The sequence below is a fragment of the Diceros bicornis genome, chromosome 4 (genome assembly GCF_020826845.1).
Source record: "Diceros bicornis minor isolate mBicDic1 chromosome 4, mDicBic1.mat.cur, whole genome shotgun sequence".
Classification (NCBI taxonomy): domain Eukaryota; kingdom Metazoa; phylum Chordata; class Mammalia; order Perissodactyla; family Rhinocerotidae; genus Diceros; species Diceros bicornis.
The window spans coordinates 3,939,104-3,949,277 of NC_080743.1; positions in this window are offsets into that span (position 1 = coordinate 3,939,104).

Below are 10,174 nucleotides of genomic sequence, written 5' to 3' on the forward strand. Positions count from 1 at the left end.
CTTTGTATAACTAGGGCAGGAAATGTCCTATTTGTGGCCCAGACAAAACAGGGTTCAGACTCATGCTGGTTCTCATGGTATATGTTCATCTGCTTCTCAGAGACATTTATTGTAGAAATTTTGGAAGATAGTTTTTCTTCCTCTACTTTTGATTTATTTTGAATGCTCAACTAAACTTCATTAATGTTTTTATTAGAAAAACTTTGACAAATTTACTCAGACAGGTTTATTTTGCATGTCAGAGACTGGTATATGGAAAGAAATTCTGGAAGATCACTTAAGCTAATTTTCCTGTGGCAATGGACTACTCTAATGATTACATTTTTAAAAAATGTATATCTGGTGGAATAATCAAATCAAAACAGAACAGCTTAGTCTCATCTTTGTTCTTGGTCTGTTTCTGAGAAGACGAGTAGTGATTTTCCCTGGCTGAAATACAATGCCATAGTCAGAATTTTTCTAATTTTTCAGTAAAAAAGAATCTTAAGTTGAAAGATATGTTTCTATGCCTACTACTTATAATTGTACAAGATGGTCTGTTTAATAGCTAAAGGGGGCTGTGTGTATGTGTATCTATACATAGATATGTACACCTCTGAAATTTTTTTAGGTTTTCCTTCACCCTTCCTCGTCAGTCTTAAACTGCTCATTAGGGCCTCTTGATCCCTTAATTCAGTGTTTCTTAACCTTTTTAAAAATACATTTTTGCCCCCCTCCTAAGGAGAAATTTTTGATTTGATTTAAAGTCACCCTAACAAGAAAAATTAACTACTGGAGGATAAGATTTTGTTAGATAGAGTGGAGCTTTGAAGGCTACAAACCACTGTAATGTCTGATTTCTTTTCCTCCCCCAACAATCACTTGTCTCCTCCATTTGAGAAGGTGAGCCCTACAGTTCTGTCTCAGCCCTTCTTCAGTTCCTGCGTGGGGTGGTAGGGCACTGGATTGAAAGAAGGAAGCCTGACCCAGGCTCACACTATGGGACTTGTTCATCTCCCTCTGTGGTTTCACATCTGGTCAGTCGCCAAGTCCACAGTCTCTGACTAAACAATACCACTTGCATTCATCTATCTCTTTCCTTTTTTGTGACTGGTTTGTAAGCCATCTGTGCACTTCCAGAGAATTGGTGACCTCTAAACTGGTTCCTCAACTCTCTCCTCCAATTCTTCATTCATTCAGGAAATACTCATTGGGCTCCCATACGTGTCAGGCACTATGCTAGGAGCTGAGTGTCGAGGAATGAATTAGGCAGAAGGAGCCCTTCTCTCCCTGAGTGGAGAGATGGAAGTGGATAGTGGGGTGACCTCCCCAGTGGTTATCCCAGTCCTCCCCCATTGTGTGGCAATGAATGTGATTCCAGGAGCTGACCTCAGTCTTAGGGTTGGATCTCTTATTAATCCTACAACAATCGTAATAACTCATCCTTCTTATTTGGTCAGAAGCTCAGACTCAAGGCAACCAGCATCAGGCATTCCCGGTGACGGTCATGGAGAACATGTGACCTAGTCTAGTCCAATCTGACGGAAAGATCTTTGGTTGCAGGGAGAAACTTCCCATCTCCCAGTAAAGGAGAAGTCAGCAGGTAACATCCAGTCCAACTGGCAGCCGCCTTGCTTTCACTAGTGCCAGCAGCCTCAGGATGGCACTGATGCTGTGGAGACAGTGAAAGGACGTGACTTCATAAACTGCTGACTCAACCAGCTCTGAATCCCATCCTCCCTCAGGATTTCCATTAGGGAGATAATAAAAGGTCCTTATTTGCCTAAGACCATTGAGTTGGCTTTTTAATACCTACACCTGAAAGCATCCAATATAGGCGTTAAACACGCAAATAGAAAAATATAAATAGAATTTCAAACAGGGCTATTTGCTGTGAAGGCAAAGGAAGGGCGATGGACGAAATAACATGCGGGAGAGTGTGGGCAGGGAAGGAATCTGCTTTAGATTAGATGCTCATGGCAAGCCACTGAGAGGGGGATGTTGAAGCTGCTGAACTAGACGGAGCCAGACAGCAGGGCAGAGGGACGGGGGTAGGCTAAGGTTTCAGGCAGAGTGGGAGGGAACATGCAGTGGGTCTGAGGTAGGAGTGAGCATCACGTCTAGAGCACTGGCCAGCTCAGGGAAAGCGGAAGTGATGAGAAGGAAGGGTAGAAAGATGGGGTCCTCTAGGCCACAGAAGAAAAAGGGTGAAGTGGAAGGCAAATAGGATCTTTGAAGAGAAGAGAGAGTGAGGCTATCTAGTCTATATTTTTGGAAGGTCATCCTGAGTTGAATAGTTTTAACATGGAGTAGCACAAATGGGGATACAGATAGGAAACCATTGCAGAAGTCTAGGTAAGAAATGCAGGATGTTGGCAGAAAAGATGGAGCAAAGGGAAGTGATGGAAAACACCTCTTGGAAACAGAAACAGGCTGGTTATGGAGAGTGGTGAGAGGGGTCCCTGACTTGGACACTTACATGAGTGGTGGTGTCACTCTGCTGGGGAGACTGGCGCGGGAACAGTGGGGAGGAGAGGAATGAAGAGTCACTGTTCGCTATGTTTGGTGTGAGGTGGCCAGAGATGTCAGATTCGTCCTGCACACGTCAGCCCAATGATGCTGATGACTGACTCACTGAGCGTCTGCTCAGAGACGGGCGTGGCAGTGCCGTCTCGCGTGCTGACCTTTAATGTGATTTAGCTCTGACCAGTCAGCACCGTCTGTGAGCTCCCAGTCTTAGCCCTCTACCTACCAATCCCTATGGTGGCGTGCTCCCCAGTTCACATTCTGCTTAAGTTCCAAGCCTCATCCTGCTCCCCTTTGTACTCTGCTGTGCTCCAGCCAATGGCTCTACCGACCAAACACCTTCTGACTCTCTAGGTGTGACATATGTCTTGGTTCATGCTTGTGTGTGTGTGGTTTCTATTTTTTTTTCCAGCTTTATTGAGGTATAATTGACATATGAAATTGTGAGATATTTAAAGTGTACATTGGGCCGGCCCTGCGGCTTAGCGGTTAAGTGCTCACGCTCCGCTACTGGTGGCCTGGGTTTGGATCCTGGGCGCGCACCGACACACCGCTTGTCGGGCCATGCTGAGGCCGCGTCCTACATACAGCAACTAGAAGGATGTGCAACTATGACATACAACTATCTACTGGGGCTTTGCTGGGAGGAGGATTGGCAATAGACATTAGCTCAGAGCCGGTCTTCCTCAGCAAAAAAAAAGAGGAGGATTAGCATGGATGTTAGCTCAGGGCTGATCTTCCTAACAAAAATAAAGTGTGCATCATGGTGATTTGATATATGTATTCGTTATAAAAGGATTCCCCTATTTAGTTAACACACCATCGCCTCACTTTTTATTTCTTTATTTTTGGTGAGAACATTTAAGTTCTACTCTCATAGCAAATTTCAATTGTACAATACGGTGTCGTCAACGATAGTCACCATGTTATACATTACATCCTCAGACCTTATTCATCTTAGAGCTGAACGTTTGTACCCTTTGCCAACCTCTCCTCTTTCCCCTACCCACCAGCCCCTAGCAGCCCCTTTTCTATTCTCTGTGTCTACAAGTTTGACCTTTTTTTTTCTTTTTAAGAGTCCACATGTAAGTGGTACCAGGCAGTATTTGTCTTTCTCTGTCTGGCTTATTTCACCTAGCATGATGCCCTCAAGGTCCATCCATGTTGTCCCAAATGGCAGGATTTCCTTCTTTCTCGTGGCTGAATACTCACGCTTTTTGATATACGTGTATGTTCTCTTCTGCTGTTAAGAGAAATAACCACTCCTCTCACCCCAGCAAGTCTCCATTCAAATATAGCTTCTTCCATGACCAGGCTCCTTAACGACCCCACTCACGCACCCCTGTGCCTGGTGACAAGTGAGCTCTGGCCCTGGAATCTTCATGAGCTCCTGGTTCATCTTGGCGCAGAAGTTAGCTGCATTTTCACATAACTTTTGCAGACCCTCACCCGGACTTTAGTTTTCTCAGGGCAGGGACTGTTTCCGATTCCTCTTTGTGGTCCTCATGGCACCATACCCTGTACTTGCAGGGCCTTAATGTTTGTTGAAAACAGTAAATTTCTAGAGTGTCAACTGAAGCCATAGTCAGTCACAACCTATAATAATATATATAGTATTTAAAGTAGTAGATGAAGCAAGTTGATTTCTCCAAAAGATTTGCTTAATCAATTAATACAACAGCTTTTAGTATCTTGTACTAACCATTAGTATACAGTTACATGTTTGGGAGTTTTGTAATGTTCTCTCTGATATAAAAATTCTCAACAACTTCCTAAAACATACAGTTTCAGCATATAGGCCTTTAAAATGCTACCCCTTTTATTATTATAATTTATATGACATATATATGCATCTGAGTGCAAAAATAATTCCTGCTGGCTAATTTAAATGTATAGTTACTTATCCAATATGGTGTTAAATAGCATTTCTTTTGAAGAAGGAGCTTACACATGGAAGGTTTTCAAATCCTCCTTCTCAGAAGACTACTTGAATTTCATTCACACTATTCCCGTCCTATTTCTGGATGCTGATTGATGAAAGTGTTGTCTGTAACAATATACCCACCAGGATTACTGCCTTCGTTCTTACTTTGGCCTAGTACTTTTGGAAAAAAAAAAGAATTACGTAACGAGAAGCTTGGCTCCCCTACAAAGGTGTATTCTTGGCAATCCTTTATCCAGACCCAGTTTACTCTCTAGCACATTCTCCTCATGATCTGTTCCAAGCGTCTCCACATTCTGCAGCCCCGGCCTCTGCTGCCACAGCCATTCTCACTTTCTCCCCTCATGTGTGGGTAGAAGTCCCACAACTTGCATACCTTTCACATCAGAATTGCTCTCAGACATCATGCTCTCTCTGTTCTCAGAGGAAGGAATGTTCCTGCTTCTTCCCAGGCTAAGACTGCTCCGAGCCTCCATGCCCCTCTCTTTCCCCTCTCTTTCTCTGTGCCCCTCTGTTTTTCTGCCCCCTGTCCAGTGCCTGTGGGGTGGGTATTTCCCAGGCAGTTCCAGCAACAGAAGGCCCTCGTCCCTCCTCCCAGTTTCTATCATTTCTCACCTGGACCGCTGCCTGGGCTTCCCATTGCTCTCCCGTCTCCATTCTCGCCCCTCAGATTAATTCTCTACATCAAGGTCCAAGTAATCTTATCTTTATTGACTTGAATGTCATGAACCATAAAATTAACCATTTTAAAGTATACAATTTGGAGGCATTTAGTACATTCAAAATGTGATGTAACCATCACCTCCATCTAGTTGCAAAACACTTCTGCCCCGGGCCGGCCCCGTGGCTCAGAGGTTAAGTGCACGCGCTCCGCTGCTGGCGGCCCGGGTTGGGATCCCGGGCGCGCACCGACGCACCGCTTCTCCGGCCATGAGGCCACGTCCCACGTACAGCAACTAGAAGGATGTGCATCTATGACATACAGCTATCTACTGGGGCTTTGGGGGAAAAAATAAATAAATAAAATTATTAAAAAAAAAAAAACCACTTCTGCCCCGCCAAAGGGAAACTCTGTACCCATGAAGCCATCACTCCCCACTTCTCCTTTTCCCTATCCCCTAGAAACCACCAACCTACTTTCTGTCTCTGTGGATTTACCTAATCTGGATATTTCATACAAATACAATATGTGAACTTTTGTGTCTGGCTTCTTTCACTTAGCGTGAAGATTTTGAGGTTCATCTATATTATAGGACATATCAGTACTTGATTCCTTGTGGCTGAATAATATTCCATCGTGTGGATAGACCACGTTTTGTTTATCCATTCATCATTTGGTGGACGTTTGGGTTTCCACCTTTTGACAATTGTCTATAGTGCTGCTTTGAGCGTTGTGTACAAGTATTTATTTGAATACTGGTTTTCAATTCTTTTGGTGAGATACCTAAGAGTTGAATTGCTCATATAACGATTTTCCGCTTAACATTTTGAGGAACTGCTGGACTGTTTTCTAGTGTGGCTGCACCATTTTCCATTCCCAACAGCAATGCACAAGAGTTCCAGTTTCCTACTTCCTTGCCAACGCTTACTATCCTTTTTTATTATAGCCATCTTAGTGGGTGTGAAGTAATATCTCCTCGTGGCAGGGCAATCTTTTTTAAAACGTAAAATTACAACCTGTTACTTGCTTAATAGGCTGTAATGTTTTGCCATTGCCCCCACCCCCTTGAGGATAAAGTCACCCAACCCCATTTTACCCCAGGCTCTTCATTGCTGCTGTCTTCTCTTACTTTCTTGGCTAAGCCTTGCTAAAGTTCACCTTAGGGCCTTTGCGTGTGCTGCTTACACTGCTGGAACACTTCCTCTCCAAGCCCACCCGTCCCATCCCCATCCCCTCCCTGGATAACTGCTGCTTCTCCTTCAGGCCTCAGATTCCCTGCCACTTCCTCAGTCACTACCCGCATGGCATTAGCTTCCACTGTTACATTCTTCTGTTGGGGGGAAAAAATTATTTAAACCCAACACTGACTATGGCCGCTTCTGCCTGCTAACAGAGAGGTAGTGTAATCTTTAATGGGAACATCTGTCTTTATACTGGCCACTTCCCCTTATAGAGGCAAAAATAGACAGAAACTCTGAATCCTCTGCCAGTTTCTCTGTGCTGCAAAAGGATGAGACTCTTTATTGTGTGAAATTGATCTGCCTGATAAACCAGGGTAAGTGGAGCTTCTGGAGGGACTTGGAAAGTAAGAAGCTGGGAGATGTGTGGGGAGTCTTGAGGCAGAAAGAAGACAGCCACAGGGAAAGGTGACCAGTGCAAGTCGTGTGGGCTCCAGCAGGCAAGGAGGCTACAGGACCGTTGGATTTCAGTCTGTCTGGCGGCTGCATGTGCACCCGCTCCCCCCATAGCCTTACTGGGGTTTCGTAAACATGAGCCTGAGTGAGTGACTTCAGGGGACGTCAGGAGAATGAACCAGGTTCCAACGGGCCAGGACGGAGCAGAGAGAGGAGGACAGTTGTAGGGGCAAGAGTGAGGCAGCTGAGTGAGCAAAACTCAGAGCCGGAGGCGACAAAAGCCCTGAGGAATTCACAGAAATCTCGGGAATGTCGTTGGGTTTCCTACAGGACAGGGTTGAAAGGTCCAAGCCGACTTTATCTGAATCTCCAGGCACGGTTTGGCCTCAGCTCACGTCTGAAGATACGGTGGCCCCCGCTCGCTCATCTGCTTTACATCTGTCCCCCGCAGGCTCAGCCCTGCAGTCGGGGGTCTCTGGGACCCTGCTGCATCCCGGGCCCATCTCCCACAGGCACATCAAGATGTTTGCTGAGTGAATAAACTTTTTTTCTGATCAGAATTTAAGGTGGATTAAAAAAGGAACAATGGACATGAAATAGGATAATTTGATATTATTTATTTAACCCCCCTGAACTGGAAATAGAGTGAAAGACACAGTTGAAAATGCAAGATGCCTAAAGGGACAGGAAGAGGGTCACTTGCTGAAAGAGCGGCAGAGATTGGAATTGCCAATATATTGCCAATATAGAATGTCCCACAAGCACATCAAAATCAACCTGCCAACTATACAAATCTCAGAGGGAAATAAAATCATGTGCTTATGACCTTGGCATCAAGAAGATTTTCTTAAACAGGATCTGAAAAAAGAAATTCATCACTCAAAGATTGGTGTAATTTAAAATCTCTGTACTACGAAGAGAACAAAAAAAAATTTTTTAATTGCAAAAGTAGAGCAGACAAAGTCTTGGCACTGACAATAATATATATTAAAACTAACCTATTAGTAATAATTAATAACCTAATACAGCTATGAAGCAAAGGAAAAATTACCCAATAGAAAAATCGGGCTGAGAGTTCCTCTTCAGTGAGAAGAAAACACAAATAGCCAGTAATTATGTGAAGAAAAGCTCAACCTTTCTAGAATTAATGAAAGACATTAAAATGAGGTCAGATTTTTTCACCCATAGATTGGCAAAAATTTTAAAGTTGCCTAACACTCTAAGCATGAGTGGGGTGTGTGAATTGGTATAGATACTTTGGCAAATCTGTTGAAACTTCAGTGCACACACTCCGCCTCAGAATGTCCCCTTCTCCACATCTGTCCACAGACACTCACAGGTGCCCAAGGGAACCTGACAAACGCTGACTGAAGCGCTTGTTGAAATGGAAGGAATTGGAAATTGTCTCAGTAATGATTAAATAAAATGTGTATATTATGAAATACTCTGCAGCAGTTTTAAAAATAAAGTGGATCTCTGCACGAACGTGGCTGTATCTGGAAGACTTATTGTTGAGTAAAAAAAGCAAGTTGTGGAGAGAGACATGTAATGTGACACCTGCTGTTTAAAAAACACAATAAACGATATTACATGTTTTCTACAGGGACCTGTACCTGCATGTGGATGCACAGGGGAAAGAGACTAGAAGGATCTGCACCAACAGATCCTGGGATTTCTCTCCATGGGCGGGCAATAGCCGAAGGATGTAAGACTTCTTATCTATAACCTTTCAAATGTTTCAGAACAAGTGTCCTCGTATACTGTTTGAATTTTTTAAATAACTTTAAGTGCAAACAGCAAGACACCCCTCGGCAATAAGAAGGAATGAACTACTGACACACGACATGGTGGACGAAGCTCCCAGAGAGCAGGCTAAGCCAAGACGCGAGACACAAAAGTGCACTCTGGGTTAGTCCTAGAGTGAGATAAGTTCTAGAACAGGCAAAACCAACCTATACAAAAAGAAAATTCAAAGCTGTGTTTTCTTCCGAGGGTAAGGGAGACTGACTGGTGAGCGGCACTAGAGTGATGGGAAGATGTGGGTCGTGTGGATGAATCCATTCGCTAAAATCGGGCAGTTGCGATCTGTGCACTTCAGTGTAGGTAAAGTTGACCTCAAAAAATAAAATTAACAAAATTAAGTGTCTAGCTGTGTGTCTGTCATGATATAATGTTTAAAATTTTCATTTTGCCCCAACCAAATTAAACTAGTCAGTTCTTCCTTAAACATGCACATCCTGTATTTCTGCCATCCTATCCTTGATTACGTCACCCGAGCTCAGCTCAGACTCCACAGGAGGATGGCCCGGCAAGGATGGCCACACACAGGGGCGTGGTTTGAGGACCAGAAGTGTGTGACATGTGTTGACTGTGGGTGGTGGGCAGGTGTCTTGTTTGTGGAGAATGTGTGTTGTGAGCAGCCCCAGCAAGGGGGCCTCGGGAGGAATGGTGAGTCATTCCTGTGCTAACTGATCAGCATATGGTTCGTGTTCAGGAATCAGTTTACAGAGACGGGAAGCAGAGGAGATGACTAGGAAAAGGATACGAGTCTTTTAATTATGGAAAAGTTGGAAAGGGCAAAGAAACAAAGCCAGTGGGCATGTGCTCTTGAGAGAAAAAGAAAGATGCCCCTTAGAGCCGTTGTTCTCTGCTGGCCTCCAAAGGGCCACGGCCTTTTCCGATCAGGTCCTCTCTTCAAATCTTATAGGAACGAGGACACAAGTGTGGGATTTCAGCAAGGGGCTGTATGCGGGGGGATGGGGAGAGGGGCCAGGCCGACACCTCCTCCCAGGCTGATGGCTGGAATTCCTAACAAGGGATATGAACTTCCAACCAAATGATTGATAAGATTTAAAATGCAAAATACTTGGGAGCTGTTATGAGGATTAAATGAACCCTTGCATTAGGGAAAATTCCTGGCATTAAAAAGCTGTCATAAATGTTATCTAGAAGTAATAGTAGCAGCCATAGCAGTAATAATATGAAGCAAACTTATATTCAGACTATTTTGGCTTTTTGCAAACATTTCATAGTTAATTTTAGTTTTAGAAACAGCATCCAGATAAGGAGGCTAAGGGAGGCATGGAGGCCAGAGCACCCTCGCACCAGAGCCCTCCAAGTTTTGGGCCACTCCCCCCTCTTCTCGCTGTCTCATAAACCTCATCCATTAATGGATTGACTGGCTGGTCCTCAGTGTTGGAAGACTGGCTCCAAATCTATGTGGACACTTTTTTTTATAAAAAACATTTTTTATTATGATAAAATACACATTATATAAAATTTGCCGTTTTAACCATTTTAAGTGTACAATTCAGTGGCATGAAGTACATCTACAATGTTGTGCAACCATCACCACTACCTATTTCCAAAACTTTTAATCCCTAGTATGTGGGTACTTTTTCCTCCCCTGACTTGCAAAATGATAATTCCATA